Here is a 20,428-nt window from a genome sequence, read left to right as displayed (position 1 = left end):
TAAGTCCCTGCGTCACCGTGTCTTCTGGCTACTGCTTTGGACTGAGTTTATTAAAGTATCTTCACTCGCATCTGCATTCTGTGATCTATAGCACCATGTCAGTTATTCCTAAACTCTTAAAAACCTTATTACCTTTTGTTTTACTTATTTGGAAATAGAACACTTGTACCATTCGCACTGAGACATTTCAAATAATACTAAACACATATATAAAACTCTATGATAGTTGTTCAAATTAAAACCATATAAATTCTTGTGTGAGTGTGGGTGATCTCTGCAAGAGTGGGGGATGAGGGAGTGTGTGTGTGAGAGGTGTTCAGATGTTAATTTGCAAGCAAGGTCCTTTGTCTTATAGATCTGTGGTGAGGTTGATTCCTTCAACCAGTTCTTCCAGTCTTACAATATCATGCAATTCTGACTTTATATTCAAGTTCAAGTCTTTTTTTAACAATGGTCGAGGGTGCTGGTAGTATTTGGGCAGGACATTCTTCATGTTGGCTCTGTTGAGTTCTCCAACAACAATAAAGGCTGCCCCCGGGTGCACATTTTCCAGGCCATTGAAAATGTAATACCGTTCACCCAGAGCAGTAGCCTTATCTACCTGGGGGTATGTAGACAACACTCACAACGACTGAAGTAAACTCCTGTGGTAAATAGAAGGGTCTGATTTTCACAGTTAGCAGCTCAAGGCCCGGAGAGCAGTGAGATGCTAATATCGCTATGTCCGTTGCCCATAAAAAGTTAACCATAACACAGTCCCCTCCGCCCCTGCGCTTGCCTGAATCACCTGTTCTGTCCTGACGAAATATGTTGAATCCCAACGGGGTAACCGCCATGTCGGAGATCTCTGGAGATCTCTCGACGAATGCCAACACACAGCAGTTCCTGATGTCCCGTTGGAATTTAATACGTGCATTAAGTTCATCCATTTTGTTGTCGATGGACTGAACGTTAGCAAGCAGGATCGTTGGAAAAGCAGGTTTAAAGTACCGTTTCCGAGTTTGGACAAGAGCTCCAGCACAACGGCCTCGTTTCTTTTTCCTTGATAGACGCGACGAAGGAACGACACAGAGTTTGCTTCAGTCCGAGCACATACTCCGGAAAGTTGAATAAAAGTTCGTGAAATAATCCTCGCCAAGTGATGACCTAATATCCCGAAGTGTCTGCTGATCGTACTGGATGAGCGACACAGTATGCCGATGCTATTGAGGGGGAATCATATATGGCGATGATATTGAGGGGGTCACACACTGCACTACTGACTACCTGAATTTCTGTATGGAAATGTTGTTCCCACAAGAACTGTACGCTGCTTTCCAAATAATAAACTTTGGATCACCAGTGATGTCAAGGACCTCCTCAATAAAAAGAAGAGGGCGTTTAAAGAGGGGGACCAGGCGAAGCTGAGGTGCGTACAGGGGGAACTAAAGATCAAGCTGAAAGAGGCAAAGGAGGAATACAGAAAGAAGGTAGAGCAGAAGTTGCAGGAGACCAACATGAAGGAGGTCTGGGAGGGCATGAAAATTATTACAGGCTGCAAGAAGAATAGCATAGTGGAAGGGGATGTGGTGCACAGAGTGCATTCTCATCTGGACAAGGGGAAAAGTGCTGTGAGAATCATGTTCTTTGATTTCTCTAGCACCTTCAATACCATTCAGCCTGTCAGATTGAGGGATAAGCTGGTGCAGATGGGGGTTGATGCTCACCTGGTATCCTGGATAACAGACTACCTGAAGGAGAGACCACAGTTCGTAAGGCTGAAGGACTGTTTATCAGAGACTGTGATATGTAGCACTGGAGCGCCTCAGGGGACTGTGCTTTCACCGTTCCTGTTCACCCTGTACATTTCAGCTACAACTCGGAGTCATGCCACATGCAGTAGTTTTCGGATGACACTGCAATTGTGGGGTGTATCAGGGATGGACAGGAGTACGAGTACAGGAACCTGGTTAACGACTTTGTGCAATGGTGCAGGCTCAACCATCTGCAGCTGAATGCGGACCAAGGAGTTGGTGATGGATTTTAGGAGGTTGAAGCCACACATGCTACCAGTCTCCATTGAGGGGGTCAATGTGGAGGAGGTCAGCACATATAAATATTTGGGGGTACACTTGGACATTAAACTGGACTGGTCAGCCAACTCGGGTGTGCTGTATCGGAAAGGGCAAAGTCGGCTCTATTTCCAGAGGAGGCTGCGGTCATTCAATATCTGCAGTAAGCTACTCTGGATGTTTAACCAGTCAGTCATTGCCAGTGTCCTGTTTTATGCTGTGGTATGCTGGGGAGGCAGCACTAAGAAGAGAGATGCTGGGCAACTGGACAAGCTGGCTCTGTTGTCGGCATTGAGCTGAAGTCACTCACAGCTACCGCAGAGAAACGGACTATGACTAGGATGCTCGAGATCATGGACAATGATCGCCACCCACTACACAGCACGTTCATTAAACAGAGGAGCATGTTCAGTGGCAGACTTCTGTCACTATCATGCTCTACAGACAGGTTGAGGAGGTCATTTTTCCCAGGGCCATCCAGCTCTTCAATACCACACATAGGGGGAGGGGAGAGATGGACTTTTAAGCAAGAGCCTGTGTCTCTCAGTTGTCTCTCTCTATTGCTTTTTCTGTTGTACAATTGTCGTGTAGGCTATTTTAGCCCTCCTACACAATCTGGACTTTGGTCATAACATCTAACATCCATAACATCTACATCTGATAATTTATTCTCTGCCATGTATTGTTCTTATTCACAGCCAGCTAATAGTTAATATTCATAGTCATAGTTCATATTTTTTAGTATATTTATATATGTTTTATTAATACTCTTATTCTTATTGTATGTGTGATAAATGTGGATATGTGCTGTTCAAGCTACTGGATGCCTTAAATTTCCTTCGGGATGAATAAAAGTATCTATCTGTCTATCTGTCTATCTGTCTATCTATCTATCTATCTATCTATCTGTAGCATGGAAAAAACTAATTACAGATACAAACACAACGAACAGAACCCTTGTTAGTGACGGAGCTCTTGTCAGTGCGGCCATACTGCAGGCGCACCGCAAACTTTTGTTATATGGATATATATAATATCTCACAATTCTGACCTTAATGAAGTTCCTAAACGTAAGTTAGGGAGGAGTGAGCCTATCTAATCTTTCAATCAACAGCCTGAGTATATAAGCAGCCGCTTACCTCTCCCTAGCATCAGCTGTTCCAGTATCCCTCCACCTCCCCAAACTCCACCTTCATTTTAGGTACCTTGCCCTTTTAATTATCATGTCCTACATTTAGCCACTGGGGGGTATATCAGAGCTCGAGTTGAAGCTGCTTCATCGAGCCCCTCTCCAGTAGACAGCAAGCCAAATAAGTTGAACCTAATATCTTAAAGATTTTATGGGCAAACGAACTCGTTAATAACTCGTAATTTTGACTTAACTTGCAATTGCAACTACTATATATCACGCAATTGCGACTTTATATCTCACAATTCCGACTTTATAACTTGCAATTGCGAGAAAAATAGTCAGAATTGTAAGATGAAAATGTTACGTGACGCAAGGCGAGAGACGTGGATTCAAATGCAGAGTGATTTATTAGGACAACAAACAGAAAAGGTACAACCTCCAAGGCTCAGAAACCAAACGGGAAGATACAAGGAACACGCAACATGTACAACGAATCGGCACAAGACTACAAACACAAGGAGATTAAATGGGGAACAACCTAACAGGTAAACGAGGCACACAGGTGTGGGAGATAAAACAATAACGAGATAACAAGATGGGCGGGGATGATGATGGCCTCAGTCACTTGATCGTCCTCTGCTCTCCCACTAGGTGACTCAGTAAGCTGTTCGACCGGGCTGATGTGGAGCTTAGGCTCGGCAGGGGTGACGAGGATTTCAGGCTCAGTAGAAGTTACGTGAACCCTCTCCGGCTGTGTAGGCTCTGTGCAGTGCTACATAACTCATTTCCCTAACTCACCCGTGAGGATTTGCTTCTAGTCTTTGAATAAAGCGCCTCAGGACTGTCCTTGAGAAGGTCGAGATGGAAATCAATCTGGTGATGATGGAAATTCACTGCAACGAGATTAAATGTTGTACAGTATATATAATCAAACACTAAATTGTTACTGTAATAACTTGTATTCTTCTTTTTTAACTACCCGTCATTTAGAGAACAAATTAATTCTTCATGGATAAAAGTTCTGTCCTGTTTTTGTCACTGAATATCTTTTTTTTTTTTTTGGTGTTGTTGATTTGAAGTGTGTTAATTAATTATTATTATTTTTCACTTGCAGATCATAAGAACATAAGAAACCTGATGTTGGTCATAACTGAGGTTTGTTTGGTTAAACTGATTTGTTCTATAAAGCCTAGTTCACACTACATGATTTTAAAACGTCGGGCTGAACTGTGCGGTTCACACTACATGACTTGCTCTCTGTGAAATCAGGAGTTTTCAAGTTGTTGAGCTAGTTCACACTACACGACACAACGTGATTGATCCGCAACAGGAGGTAACGCACTACACGAGTTGACAACAACTCTGTCACCCAACGATTCTATCTTGTCTACAAACCACGTTTTGTCACGAAAAATCACGCGATAAAACGAACCGGAAATGACGCGAAACAGCACGCGCGCCAATACCCAGCGAAGAAGACGAAGAAGAACACAACACGCGAACATGCCTTGCTCTGATTGGCTGTAGCTCATGACCTCACTGAGGTTGAGTCGTGCGACAGCTCTGGATATCTAGCATGCTAGATATTTTTCTGGGCTCGGCGACGCGTCTGCGAGCGTCTTTGATGCGTTGTTGGCTCTTTCATACTAACAGATTGGCGAGCATTCATCGCCCGCTAATCCCCCGCGATTTGCACGCGATAACACCATGACCTGTCGGCGAGCTCAACGATTTGCAAATCGGGCTTAAAATCATGTAGTGTGAACTAGGCTTAAACAAAATTATTAAATCAAATTATGCACTTTTAATTTTGTAGTAAAATCTTTCAATGATCCTGCAGTCTAGAGTGCAACATATCAACAACATCATATTCACACACTGTTCTGCTCTAGAAATGTGTTTTCCATCAGATCACAACAGCGTGGCGTCTGCGGGGTTTTAACAGAGAGAGAGAAAAATTTAGTTTTTTCTATTGAACTGTTATACTGGGACTTGCAGTGTGTGCATGCGTGTGTGAGAGAGAGTGTGTGTGTGTGAGTCAAGTCAAGTCGTCTTCATTTATATAGTGCTTTTAACAATGGATTGTTTCAAAGCAGCTTTTCAGAGATAAACATATAATTTAAGGTAACAGAGATTGTTTTGGCTTTATAGCGGTTCTTGAATAATGTTATTTCCAGCTATAGTTAATTTTGATTGATTCACCTCCGTCGAAATGATCAGACTTTAAACGCGAACCTGTGATTAATGCTGATGGCGTTCACATGCACATTCAGAATTGATTCTATAGTTATGTGCTTTTGAATATATGTGCGCAGGTTTGTAATTCTATACAACCAATGCCTAAACAAACTACTTGTCTTGCCTATAAATTTTGATGCAGAATTTTGTTTCATTTTATCACTTCGGGGTACGCGAACCGAAATTCACAGCGCTTTATCTGTAGAGTGGGAAAGGGATCCTCCATAGGGAGAGGATAGTTGGCACTTCAGCACTGCATTGTCATCGGGTCCAGGCGAATCTCCTTCGTCAGATCTGGATACGGCCTGGATTCGGCAGGCTGCGGGAAAACCTCGGGATAAACAAAGACACTAAAGTTAGCGTAGATGCCATTCTTCTTATGATGTAACGAGTACATCTGGATTTAAGGGAAGTGTTCCCAGTTCCGGCTGACCTAATCTATGCAGCCTAACATTGAATTTATAGAAGTCTATAGTGTGTTGTGTATGCTAGGTCAAAGAGATGTGTTTTTAGTCTAGCTTTGAACTGACAGAGTGTGTCTGCTTCCCGGACAATGGTAGGAAGACTATTCCAAAGTTTTGGAGCTAAATAAGAAAAGGATCTCCCGCCAGCAGTCGATTTAGAATAGATATTCTAGGTATTATCAACTGGCCGGAGTTTTGAGATCGCAATAGACGTGAAGGACTATAATGCGTTAAGAGCTCGCTCAAGTACTGCAGAGCTAAACCATTTAGTGCTTTGTAAGTAATTAACAATATTTTAAAATGTATATGATGTTTAATAGGCAGCCAAAACCAGCGTGAGGCTAATATGGTCATATTTCCTGGTTCTGGTAAGAACTCGAGCTGCTGCGTTTTGAACTAGCTTTAGTTTATTTATTAAGCGTGCAGGGCAACCACCCAGTAGAGCATTACAATAATCTAGCCTTGAGGTCATGAACGCATGAACTAATTGCCACGGAATGGGTAGATTTAGGTGCGAGGACTCAAGTGCAAAACAATGGGTATATTTATTAAGTAAATAACACAAAACAAAACTACAACAAAAACTCCCTCGTGGGGGAAAACTAGACAGAAATCCAGCAGGATACAGGAAACACTAAGAACATGGACAACGAACCAGCACAGGACTGCAAACACAGGGAGATTAAATAGGGGAACAAACATAAGAGGGTAACGAGGCAGGCAGGTGGGGGAAATTAAACAATAACGAGATAAGATGGGCGGGGTTTAGACAATTGACAGGAGAGCAGATGGCACAAGGAAATAACATGACAGCCATGTGCTCACAACAGACCAGACTAAACACAAACGCATGACAAACCGGGAGTGTCACAGCTCTGTCACTAAACCAAGAGAAAACCCAGACAAGGGTGACAGAACTGTGACACTAATTGTTCCGCATTTCCCAATGAGAGCATATGGCGTATTTTAGATATATTTTTAAGATGGAAAAATGCAGTTTTACAGATACTAGACACGTGGCTTTCAAAAGAAAGGTTGGTATCAAAGAGCACACCCAGGTTCCTAACCGACGACGAAGACTTAACAGAGCAGCCATCAAGTGTTAGACAGTATTCTAGGTTATTACGTGTGGAAGTTTTTTGTCCAATAATTAGAATCTCTGTTTGTTTTTTCAGAATTTAGTAGTAGGAAATTACTAGTCATCCAATTTTTTATATCAGCTTTGCATTCCGTTAATTTTGTGAATTGGTAAGTTTCGTTAGGTTTTGGAGAAATATACAGCTGAGTATCATCGGCATAACAGTAAAAACTAATTCCATGTTCCCTAATGATATCTCTTAATGGTAGCATGTACAGAGTGAACAGCAGCGGTCCTAGTACTGAGCCTTGTGGTACGCCATACTGAACTTGTGATCGATAAGACATATCTTCATTTACTGCTACAAACTGATAACGGTCAGATAAGTATGATTTAAATCATGCTAGTGCAATTCCACTAATGCCAACATAGTTTTCTAGTCTATTTAAAAGAATGTTGTGGTCAATGGTGTCAAATGCAGCACTAAGATCGAGAAACACTAATAGAGAGATACAACCACGATCGGATGATAAGAGCAAATCATTTGTGACTCTGATGAGAGCTGTCTCAGTGCTATGGTACGGTCTAAATCCGGACTGAAAATCCTCGCAGATATCATTTCTTTCTGTAAATTCGGCCTCTACTTCAGAACTGGCCCCGACTGAGCCTGGGTTCTCCCAAGTTTTTTTTTCTCCATTGGGTCATCTGATGGAGTTTTAGGACACCATCGGGTCACTTGATGGAGTTTTTCTGTTCCTTGCCACTGTTGCCTTTGGCTTGCTCAGTTGGGGATATTCAAATTAAATGACCCATCATACCACTGATTAGCTCTACCAAACTTGGATGTCTTTTTCCAGTAATAAACAAACACTGTTAAGTTGTTTTGATTGATACTGTGAAGCAGCTTTGATACAATACAATGTATTGTGAAAAGCGCTATATAAATATATTTGACTTGACTTGACTTGACTAGAAAGGAACACAGTTGTGAAGATACTGCTTTTTCTAATATCTTTGACAGAAAAGGCAGATTCGAGATCGGCCTGTAATTGACTAATTCTGTAGGATCAAGTTGTGGTTTTTAACAATCGGTTTTATCATAGCCAGTTTAAAGGTTTTCGGTACGTATCCTAGAGACAAAGATGAATTAATGATATTAAGAAGAGGATATATGACCTCTGGAAGCATCTCTTTCAGTAGCTTAGTCGGTATAGGGTCTAACATACAAGTTGTCGATTTAGATGAATTAACGAGTTTGCAGAATTCTTCCTCTCCTATAGCAACAAATGAAACACATTTTTCCTCAGGGAGACTACAATGCACTTCCTGATGCGATACTGTGGTAGATGGTTGCATAGTTATAATTTTGTCCCTGATATTATCAATCTTATAAGTGAAGAAGTTCATAAAGTCATTACTGCTGTATTGCTTTGACACTTCTGGGGTTGAAGCTTTCTTTTTCGTTAGTTTAGCCACTGTTTCAAATAAATACCTAGGATTATGTTTATTTTCTTCTAATAGGGTTGAAAAATAAGCAGATCTAGCAGCTTTTAAAGCCTCTCTGTAAGCAATCGAGCTCTCTTTCCATGAAATCCGAAATACCTCTAGTTTAGTTTTCTTCCAGTTGCGCTCCATTTTTCTGGCTGCTCTCTTAAGGGCCTGGGTGTGCTTGTTGTACCACGGAGTTGGACTATTTTCTTTAATCTTCTTTAAGCGCAACGGAGCAACTGCGTCTAAAGTGCTGGAAAAGAGAGAGTTAAAAGTTTCTGTTGCAATATCGAGTTCTTCTAAGCTATCCGGGATGCTGAGATGATGAAACTGACTAGGAAGATTATTGATAAAGCAATCTTTAGTGGCAGAAGTTATAGATCTAACATATTTATAACACGGAGTCGGCTTTGCAGCCTTGGCTAAATGTAATTTACATGAGACTAGATAATGATCTGAGATGTCATCGCTCTGCTGCAGAATTTCACCGGCATCAACATCTATTCCATGTGATAATATTAGATCTAGAGTATGATTACGACAATGAGTAGGTCCTGACACGTGTTGTCTAACTCCAATTGAGTTTACAATATCTTTAAATGCCAATCCCAATGCATCTTTTTCATTATCTACATGTATATTAAAATCACCAACAATTAGTACTTTATCTGCAGCCAATACTAATTCTGATAGAAAGTCTGCAAATTCTTTGATAAAATCTTTATGGTGCCCTGGTGGCCTGTATACAGTAGCCAGCAGAATTCTCAAATGTGATTTATCGTTTACACTATATATTTTTACATTAAGCACCAACACTTCAAAAGAAGTATATTTAAAACTAGATTTCTTAGTGGTTTTGAAAATATTACTATAAATTACAGCAACACCTCCCCTTTTGCCTTTCAGACGAGGTTCATGTTTATAACTGTAATCTTGTGGGGTTGACTCATTTAAAGTAATATAATCATTTGGTTTTAGCCAGGTTTCTGTCAAACACAGCATCTAGATTATAATCTGAAATCATATCATTAACTATGAGAATATTCAGCAACCCAAGCTTTATCATTTGCTCATCTGTATTATATCTGTTTTTTATTTGTTGAACATCAATTAAATTTTTAACCTGACGTTTTTTGGATTTCCAAATTCGGGGAACAGACACAGTCTCTATATGATGATATCTAGGTGAAAGAGGCTCTATGTGATGGGATTTATCTGACCTTGGTGACGTGAGGCCGCTGGCAGACGGTCGGTTTAGCCAGTCTGTCTGCTTCCTGACCTGAGCCCCAGATTGTCATGTTTTAGCTCTAAGACCATGAGCCAAATTATTAATTTTTGTCCACACCATCCCAGCTGCTGCTCTTCTGTGTGAGTGAGTGTGAGTGAATACCAGTGTGAGTAAATGTGTTTGATATAGACACACATTTACTCCAGTAGGTGGCGTTGAGTGACTGTCTCTGTGTGTGTGTGTGTGTGTGTGTGTGTGTGTGTGTGTGTGTGTGTGTGTGTGTGTGTGTGTGAGCTACCGATGTATTTTTGGTCATGTAGTGTGTTACGCATCCAGAGCTCTGTGACACTGAATATAGGCATCTGCTAAATGCATAAATGTAAATAATACTTATAGAACAAATACAGAAGCAAAATGCTGTTTATAATAATTTTAGATGGAGTATAAACCTGTTATCTGGTTAGTTGCTTTTTATTATTTGCATTCAGCATTGTTTTTCTAACTCTACATCTCATTTAGTTTCTGAACACAAGACCATGAAATTTCCACAATTACTCCCATACTTTATTACGCAGAACATCCATAACCAGAAATCATAGTACAAAACTACATTTGTTGTAAATAAATATAAATAAATACATACAGGCCTTCATGTGTCATTTCATAATCTAAGCAAGTTATTCTATATCTTCATAGAGATTCAGGGATACTATATTTTAAGACAGTGCTTAATATGAATATATAGATATGTATTTTTTTCTACTCCTTTTCTCTTCATTTTATTTTTATTGATTTATTGTATTGTATTGTATTGTAAAGCACTTTGGATCAACTTCGGTTGTGTTAAACTTGTGCTCTATAAATGAAGCTTGACTTGACTGTATATGTGTTTATCTCATCTCTTCCCTTTCATCGGATTTGCACCGGTTCTGCTCCGGTTCTTCTGGAAAACCGATCCATCCGCTGTTTCTCTCCATTCCAGTGCCGTGATGTTCCTCACTCCCAGTGTCTGCAGCCTCTGCTGGATCTGAAACACACACACACACACAGAGTCACACACTTCGCTTAATGGTGCAGTGGTCAAATATTCAATTGTAAATATCCCACACATTTATGCTAAGTTTTTTATTTGATTTTTTATTTTTATTATTCTTCAACAACACAAACAAATCTAATTTCTGAATATTACCGCAATTATGCAGCCTTAGGTTGAGCATAGATAGTACCAAAACAGAAAAATTACAATAAAACAAATAATGAATAAAAATAACTATAAAATAAAATAAAAAATTTGAAAATGTTTTCATTAATTGAAACGTATCCAAGAGACATCAATTTAAGTGCTTTCAAGTTAATTTTTTTTTTTTTTTAGATTTGTACAAGAGTTTAACCTCATTCATCCACTGATTAAAGTTGGGTTTAGATTTAAACCATCTGCACTTATGAATGAAAAACTTTCCAAAACATAAGAAATGAATAACAAAATCAAACTCTTTGTTTTCAAGACAAATAGCAAACACATATATGTGAAGTCATCAGCAGTGTGTGTGGGACTCGCCTCGGCTAAGATGGCCGTCTTCATGTCAGAATCGTTCACGTTCAGAGCAGATTTCACCTCCAGTCTCAGTATCTGCCTCTTCATCACAACCTCACCTGAACAACAGCACACAAGATCAACCTTCTCACCCGGGAACGTCCTGGTTGCATATGCAACCCACCATTCCCTGAAGGAGGGAACGGAGGACGTCGTCGACATTGACTGATGGGGATCAAACTAGGGAGCCAATCGTCTTCGAGTACTATTGAACGAGCCAATGGAATTGGCGTGCGTGACTCGCATCACACACTCCGCCCTCACGGCGCGGGTATAAAATACGGAAGTGGATGCATGCACTATTTGCTTTTTCGTTGAGGAGCCGAGCGTAACTTGGAGTCAGCGGTGGGACACTGCGGAAGCCACATCCTGCCAGAAGGGCGGTAACATGTGGAGAATACATATATGAACTGGGCAGATGACCGCACAGTACAACATGTGGAATGTCACTGGGGTGGCTCCAGCCTATGACAGGGGGAGACTCAACCAGACAGTGACGGCAGAGCCTGGAAGACACGGGCTCGCCGTACCGTGGAAGAATACGCATATGGGATCACCGTAGGGATCGCAACATATGGGCCCAGCCTAACACAGGTTCCACACTACTTACGAGTGGTAGGCCTAACATCGGGCGTTCTGCCACGTCCGATGTCGGAGGGGTGCAGAGGAACTCAACAGGGTTCGGTTAAAGGGAACTCAAATGGAGCAGAAATGGAGCACATATCCAGTCCATAGGAGGGGAATGGCGCAGCAAGCCGACACTTCGAACCAGGCTCACGGTGAAGCTGGCTTCATAAGAAGGGAGCCCACGGGAAGCAACGGTTAGACTAAAGGTGTCGCCCAGCCCCCAACTCTAGAATATCTGTCAGCGAAGCACTCTGTGTTAAAGCCTAGGCGGGAGCACTCACTCACTTAAGAGGAGCTCACCATCTAAGTGGACATGTGCATCTTGGGATTTTCACCAAGATAAAGACAACCCTCTCGGCTGATTTCCTTAACAGATAAGAGCTGGTCTGAGGTCCTAAGGCTTGCGTTCTGTGCACGTATAACCGCAATGAAGCGGACGGACAGAGAAGCCAGGGCTGGGTCTGCCTCCTCCGGGGCAGCGCTTGCAGGCTCACCACCTGGTCCCTTTAAGGGTGAGGTAGGAACCTTGGCCGGGGTTTTAGAGAATTTTAAACAGTTTGAAACAGAATTTTTAACTCACTGTGCAGTAGCACCAGAGATAAGGCCCAAGAGGATAAAGAGGAGCACAAGGCAGATTACCTTGCTCCCTCAGGAACCTGACGATCAGGACATGCTTCCCATGCTTCTGCATCATGATGTGCATCAAGAAAAAACAGAGGCAACATCATTTTGAGGGTGGAGGAAAACAGCTTACTCCAACCCATCTTGCAGGAAAGAGAGCACTGAAATGACCGAACACCTTCAGGATCTCCTCACGGAGAGAAGACTCACTCAACGAATAGGTTCCACTTCTATTTGGCGTAAGCACAACTTCCTCTTTTTAAGGGGTGCTCGCAGAAGTGATGGTAACTACCACATAGTCCTGCAGTAGCCACCTGAACCTCCGCGTCCACTTTTTAGGACCGGCCTGGAATCTCTCCAGGAGTCTGAACGCGGGTGCCATCATGCCCCGTCCCTGAAATATATTCAGGGGAAGTCAGGAAGGCTGTCGAGGGGAACTAGGTCTTGTTGGGCCACAAATGGGCAACTATCAAGACCTGCTCCACTCCCTACCTAGCACAGTAGGTGCAAGCGACATGCGCGCACAAGGCAGGAGCACTTCTCAACACTAGATGTGAAGAAGATCACTGACCTTCAGGAGCATCTCTGCTCAACACCTGAGTGTGACGAAATTCACTGAGTTGAATCGCATAGCCGCTTTTTTAGTAGGCTCACTGGGGAACGCATTTCAGCTGTGAGCCAGTGTCTGTCCAAGGGTTGTCCGCTTGGACAGAAATAATGCAACTGGCAGAGGACCGAATCCAGAGAGGCAACAGATGTAACTGTGCGGCCCCGAAGTGGTCCCTGCCCAGCCTCGGGACTCGACCTTAAGCCAGTGCTAAAGCGGTCTTCATATGGAGGAAGCCATGCAGCTGCAACTGCCATATGTCCCAGGAGCCTCTGAAAATACTTTCAGTGGGACCCTTTCTCACTTCTATATAGCACTGACCAGACACACACTCTTCTTGAAGAGGCATGTTGGGCCGAATCCATTTCCATACCGGAAAAGAGATACTCAGCCCGTGGGCGAGATTACTCTCTCCCAGTTGACCTGAAGACCCAACTGGCTATGAAGCACTCGAAGTGTAGGACTCTGTACTGATACTTCGAACCCTCAAACGCAACATACAGGATAGCCTGTGGTGCGGAGGCTAGAGATCTGAAGTACATGTCATTCAGGTCGAACGCTGCAGACCAAACTTGGGGGCGGGCCAAGATGGTCATGACCCACCACATGAAGGAAAGAGTTTATAAAAACTGGCCTTCACATCGGCTGTAGAGCTGCTATATCGCATCCTTCACCAGTAGGACAGCGACATGCGCGCACAAGACAGGAGCACTGCTCAACACTAGGTGTGATGAATATCACTGAGCTTTCGGGAGCATATCTGCTCAGCACCTAGTGTGACGATTATCACTCAACTTGAGCGGACACCGAGCGATAATGAATCGCATAGCCGAGTCTGATGGTCACAGTCTGGTCCAGACAGGTTGGGAAGCTCTTTCCGCTTCTACAAACCAGGCCTAGGCCCAGAAGACCACAGACGTACCGGAGGTGGGGCAGCAAGGTGGAGGACAGGGACCCAGCTCAGAAGGCCCAGAGGCGGCCCGAAGCGGGGTCTGAGTGTGCAGTGCAACACTTATCTGTCTCCACGGGCAACAGGAGATGCATGAGAAGGCAGATGACCGGGTCCTCGAACGCACCATGCTGCCGGCTGGTGAACAAGAGGGGGCTAAGGGGTACAAGGCTGTCCTACAGGGTTGCGCACCACCAGCCTCGCCCTCTTGGGACCTATGGACGGAGGAATCTGCTCTCTTGACAATTCGGGTTCCACTGGAATCCGGGGAGCCGGTGGCGGAACAGTAACCATCTGAAGAGCTTGTCCCCCCATCCATGGGTGGCCTGTATCGGAGACGCTACGTCTGACACTTGCCCCTTGGGCGGCCTGCCTGCTGCTGGCTCAATGCTGGGGTCCAGGTGGAGGCGCTGCAGGGGCCTCACGGAACTGGAGGCAGCGGCAGGGAACGCTCTCGGAGACGAGCAGGCGGAGGAACTGCCACCGGTGGCGGGGTGGAGGCAACAGCGGGCCGCCAGGGCAGGAAGTGTTGGGTGGCCTCCGTCTGCGCCTGGGCGGCGGAGAGCTGTTGGGTGCAGCTCTCCACCGCGCCGCCGAACAACCCAACCTGGGAAATTGGCGAGACCAGGAACTGAACCTTGTCTGCATCCGCCATCTCAACCAGGCTGAGCCAACGATGGCACTCCTGGACCACTAGGGTGTACATCGCTAGACCGACCGCGCACGCTGCGACGGTCATGCCTGTGAGGGCTAGGTCAGCAGCAGTACGGAGCTTACTCATGAGCACTCGGTCTAGACTACCCTCGTGCATATCCATGACAGACCTGCAACAATGCCATGGCATGCAAATAGGAGGCGGCTTGCCCGCAAGCTTTGTAAGCTCTGACCGCCAAACCTGAAGCTAGCTCACAGGCCTGCGAGGGGACACAAGGATGCCCCAGATGCAGCGGCCGTCGGACACAGGTGCACCTGTGTTGCAACAGACCGCTCCGCTGGAGGGATAACCTCATAACCCTTCACCGCTCCTCTCTCAAGGGTTGCGAGGGGGAAGAACCACTCAGGCAGTTTTCAGTAGTAAAAGGTGCCGTCCACGACCCAGTAAGGTCTCCATGCACTTCGGGAAAGAAGGGCACTGGGTTGGCGGGCTGAGAACTTGCACGGCCCGCCCCTAGATACCAATCATCCAACCGAGACTGAACAAGACACGGTAGAAGATTCCACTCGAGCCTGACAGCCTCTGCGGCACAATACATGAGGGAAATATTTCGCAAAACTGCAATGGAAGCAGTTTTTGTGCATTTACAGTCACCTGACGTAGATGTGCGGTGTGTTTGGACAGAATACGAGACGGAGTTCTTTATTAAATTCATAAAAGACAAAATAATTACAGGAATACTGGATTCTAAACCTCAAAGAAATGCCACAATTACGAGCTGGAAACCGATCTGAGGGAGAAACACCCAGAAACTCCTCGTATGAGCCACTCACAGTTTAAGGGTCTTTTCTTACCATTAATGCTGGATAACACACATACGTCTCCTTCGCTTAATAATAATGGCTAGTGCGGTGGAAGGGATATACGTAAACCTACCAACTTCCGTCGCCATGATTTTTGGAATGACTTATCGCAAGAGGAAAAAATTATGTTTTAGTCGCATAACATCTGTTAATGGAAATGCCGTCATTTCACAATATTCAGAAATAACATTCAGAAATAACATGTCAGCAAAACGCTCTTAGAAGATATTTTTGTACATACACACACACACACACACTGAATAAAACCTACCAATTAAAACGAGGAGTGTAAATAGTTTGTGCTCCATTATCTGAAACGACAAGATTACAATATTCTCAATATCAGCATAAATGCATTAACCCCTACTGATTATTGTCCAATATGTTTTTTTAAACACAAACCTGTGTGATGTTCTCCTCCTCTTTTCTCCTCTCATGGTTTTATGAGTCTTCCTCAGCTTTAATATTCTCTTTAACATGCAAAACTTCAGCAGTGCTCGTGACACCTGTAGCGATAATCAGATGGGTAGTTGGGCCAGCTCTGGTATGTTGGAGTAAATTAACTAGATTCTAATTTAGTAATTTCCCCTCCATTCTTGCATTCGTGAAACAAAGGAATAGTGTTTTGAATTGATTAAATCATTGACTCTGATTCGCACATGCAGCGTTTTTCCTCTAATGAATAAACAAAGAAAGGCTTTGCTTACGACATGTGACCAAAAGGACATGTGACTCGAGATGACATCTCACGAGTCTGGCCGAAGATCACGCAGAGAACAGCCCCTTAGGGGTCTCCCCTGATTTGATCACCTCACAAACAGAACATTGTGTAGTGAGGAGCTCCGGCTCACCCCTTTTCACAAAGCAGACTCTGAAGAACAATCACATACACACACACCACGGATGGACAATGCACACCACACATACCCGCACACAAACATCCTTTGTGTGCAACTTAGGATAGGAATGTCCGAAAGTATATAACACAGAATTGTATCCGACCTTCCTGTATGCATGCATATCTAATTAGTTTTGTCTTATTCTATAGATGTAATTTTAACTGTTCTGTAACTTCGAACCTTAAGTTTATTTCTAAAGAAAGATTCCCCAACGGGATCACCTTCTGTAACTCTCCCTCTTGCTAGGTCATAAAACTTTATGACCCCAAAAGGGAATTATGACAAGGGAATCACAGCTCACACTTGAATTCTGATGAAGAAAGAGGAATAGACTCTGCAATCTTATATTGTCTATAAGTATAACCACTTAAGAAATGCATAAACATGAATTTGATACTTCCTAGGTCATGGTAGCCGGTATTATGGCTTTATAGTCGTGTGAGTGAACATTTAAATGTGTGAATGTAACTATGTTCCTTCTACTTTTCTCCTGCCATGCTTTGTAACTGTTTGACCGTCTTGTTTTGACTAAACAAGTCATACATAGGATATTACAGTGAAATGTAGTGTTCTGTGTATAACATATTTCTGGTTAGAAATGACAAAATTTCATACCATCGTAAAATTATCCTGACAAGACAAAGAGTAATAAAAACTAAATTCCTGCCTGTGACTTCCAACTCTCCGATTGGCCAAGCCGACAGGAAGAGGCTGGATTGCTCCAAGGTGATAAATGTCAGCACTCGCTCTTCCTCGCTATCTCTCTCTCTGCCTTGAAACTCTTCTCCTTGACGCGCGCTTCCTGGTCCCTGGCTCTTCCTGCTCTCTTTGATACTTCATCATGTGACTCCTCGTGCGTCTGGACATCGCCTTCCTGTGATGATCCATCGTTTCTCTTTTTGTTTTCTTCAAGTTTATTTGATCTTTCTCGAAGTCTCCTCTGTTCATTTCTTCTCGCGAGGAAAATGAACACAGCCAGACCTCAGCTGGCAAGCTTCACCTCCAAGGACATTCAAACACGCTGGACGAACCCGAACGCTCGGCATCCACATGACCGAGAGAGACACACGCCTGCTTCACATCAGCCACCCAAAAGAGCTTTACCGGTGCAAGTACCCGTTTTACCATGCTTTCAAGGTTTACTATCTGTTGATTCTTGTTGTCTCAAAGGTTCTGTGTCTGTGATGAATTTTGCCAAACTCATGATCTTTCCAGGTCTCTCTCTCTCTCTCTCTCTCTCTCTCTCTCTCTCTCTCTCTCTCTCTCTCTCTCTCTCTCTCTCTCGTTGTTATTTGTTTGTTTCGTTAGTTTTATTGTTAATGTACATATATGTATCCCGGGTTTAAATGTAGAATTCTGTATCCGTAGTTTCAATTATTAAAACCATATTCTTGATTGCTTTCTGTCTAAAAGCTTATATTACAAGTCAATGAAATGATGGTCTTTAGCTACAAGCTTTACAAGTTGTTACTATTTCAGTAACCTAAATTTTATAAACACAAGAAAATTAATGTTCACGGCCAGAAAGTTGATATTTCTTGGAGTTTATAAAAAGGGATAACTTTGTTGAGAAGTTGGAAGTGTTTGGAATAACACCGTTTAAAAGAACGGCGTTAGGTAACGACGTTATTTTTTCAGTAACGGGGTAATCTAACTAATTACTTTTTCCGTCGTTACAACGCCGTTAACGTTACTGGACGTTAAATGCGGTGCGTTACTATGCGTTGATTCATGGGCGTCAGTTTGGTTTGAAATGTGTGGGGGACAGAGACGCATTCAGAAGTGCACTTTCAGAAGTGCTGGGTACAGCGACGCAATGTACGTAAATATACGGTTAGTAAAAAATAACTAGCAGAGCATTAATTTAGTTCGCTATTAAATAAGAGATCTAGCGCTTAAATCTGTTGTTTTTGAGATCCAGCTGAGCGCTCGTGCTGCTGCGATCAGTGTCATGGATACAGTTGTTCTCTTGTGGCTCGCGGCGCGCGCAGTCTTCACTCGGACGCGCGCTTCAATCTATCGCCGTTGCGGAGACTATATATATATATATATATATATATATATATATACAGCTACTGTATATCTAGGAGCTAAAGTTCAATCTTTAAAAGCACTCCATCTTGTTAAACTGTTTACTTTTTTAATGAAGATAAAGAAATACAGCAGCCTATGTCTTCCAGACTATTTATCTCAGGTTCTTAGAGTTTGTTTGATTTATTTAATTTGCTACAGTTACTGCAAACACACTTTATATTATTTAACTGTTTACTTTTGAAGAAAATACTTGAAGTACAGAATGTCTACCAGACCAGTTGTCTGACATTGGGAGTTTGATTTATTTAATTAAGAATTTGTAGTTTAAAAGTTTACTTTTGTTGTGAACAAAAAAACTTGGAAGTACAGGTTGTTAACCTGACCAGTTGTCTCAGGTTGAGAGAATTTGATTTAATTCGCTAGAGTTAAATGCACTTTATATGGTGTAACTGTTTACTTTTCTTACAAAGATAATACTTGAGGTGCAGGATAAACCTCTTGCTGTCGACGTGCAATAAATATCGAAAGTTACGTACAAACACCTAGGTGTCTGTTCTACTCATTTCAACTGACTTGTGAAAACTGCTAAAAAAAAATCCAAATTCTTTGACATATAGCAACTTTTTTTTTAACAGTAACGCAAATAGTTACTTTCCCTGGTAACGAGTTACTTTTACTCTATAGAGTAATTCAGTTACTAACTCAGTTACTTTTTGGAACAAGTAGTGAGTAACTATAACTAATTACTTTTTTAAAGTAACGTTCCCAACACTGGAAGTTGGTAAATTAATCTGACAGCTGTTTGCTGGACAAACCGATTGTTTGATAACTAATTTAATTCCCTTAAAGTTATCTCATATAATCGATCTGTAATAAGACCATTGATATATGAATGAGGAATTATAATTCGTTGTGGTTTATCATTCATATACAATCGATCTATTTTCAATTTCGATAATTTAATTGTAACATGCAAGATATTAATCATATTCATGATTAATTATTAAAATTCCCTAAAAATTATTTGAGCTAATTAAGGCAAAACTCGATGTTGCTACACACCTTTACTGTCATGATGTTTAAAACCAGCTTGAGAAACTAACTTGGACCGCTTCAAAACACAATTCAGTAGGTCTTAAATTGAACACGTGGCAAACCAGCAACTTACAATCTAACCCCAATGTAACAAATCTTCAATAAAGTTGTTGCATATAGCCTACTACAGGTGTTGCTGAGTCTCGATCTTTGAACTTCTTTTCCCTTTTCCACAATTTAAAAAGAGGGAGAAGGTGGACCAGTAATTTCTTTGCTTCCTTCTAAAGTGATTTAAACATATTCTTCTTTTTTCTGCACCCGATGGATAGACTCGTTTAATTTTTCAGGGAAGACAACGATCTGACACGGTTGGTTGACTTAACGCAGTGGTTCTCAAACTTTTTCGGTCATTCCCCACTTTGGACAAGGGGGAATTTTCAAGCCCCACTGCCCCCATCGCCCCAACACAATGCTAATGAAATACACAACAAGCTTAAAATGTTCCAATTTATTGAAGTAGCAAGTAGGATCTAAATACAAACTAACTATCTACATCAAATAACATAACAGCAAGTTAAAAAATAAAGAAAATAAAAGTGCAGCTGTGTCATAACTTGCATGGAATTCAAAAATAGAGAAAATAAAAGTGCAGCTGTGTCAAAATGTGTATCAAAAATAGAAAAGAAATAAAAGTGCCACTTTACAATCTGTTAAAAAAAATAAAAGAAGAGAAATCCATTTGGCAAGACAGGTCTATTTAAAAAATTTAAAATAGACATAACATAGGCTACTATGTTTGATATGGGATTAAAATGATGGGCAGTGTATGAGATATAAACTAATGATTAATTATTTTAAAATTCCT

The 20,428-nt window shown here is 42.2% G+C and overlaps 1 long non-coding RNA gene across 1 annotated transcript; it reads right to left on the bottom strand.

Annotated features, from left to right (window-relative positions):
* Window positions 1–15,838: 15,838 nt before the first annotated feature.
* LOC130071068 (uncharacterized) lies at window positions 15,839–19,642 on the bottom strand. Its single transcript, XR_008803955.1, has 2 exons — window positions 19,591–19,642; window positions 15,839–16,101 (listed from the first exon to the last, which is right to left on the bottom strand). It is a non-coding gene; the product is annotated as an uncharacterized LOC130071068 (long non-coding RNA).
* Window positions 19,643–20,428: the final 786 nt, after the last annotated feature.

This window comes from Rhinichthys klamathensis, unplaced genomic scaffold, assembly GCF_029890125.1.
Source record: "Rhinichthys klamathensis goyatoka isolate OS25496 unplaced genomic scaffold, OSU_Roscu_1.1 h1tg000429l_1, whole genome shotgun sequence".
NCBI lineage: Eukaryota > Metazoa > Chordata > Actinopteri > Cypriniformes > Leuciscidae > Rhinichthys > Rhinichthys klamathensis.
Note: the sequence above shows the minus strand (reverse complement) of the source record. Positions and strands in the feature narration are given on the sequence as shown.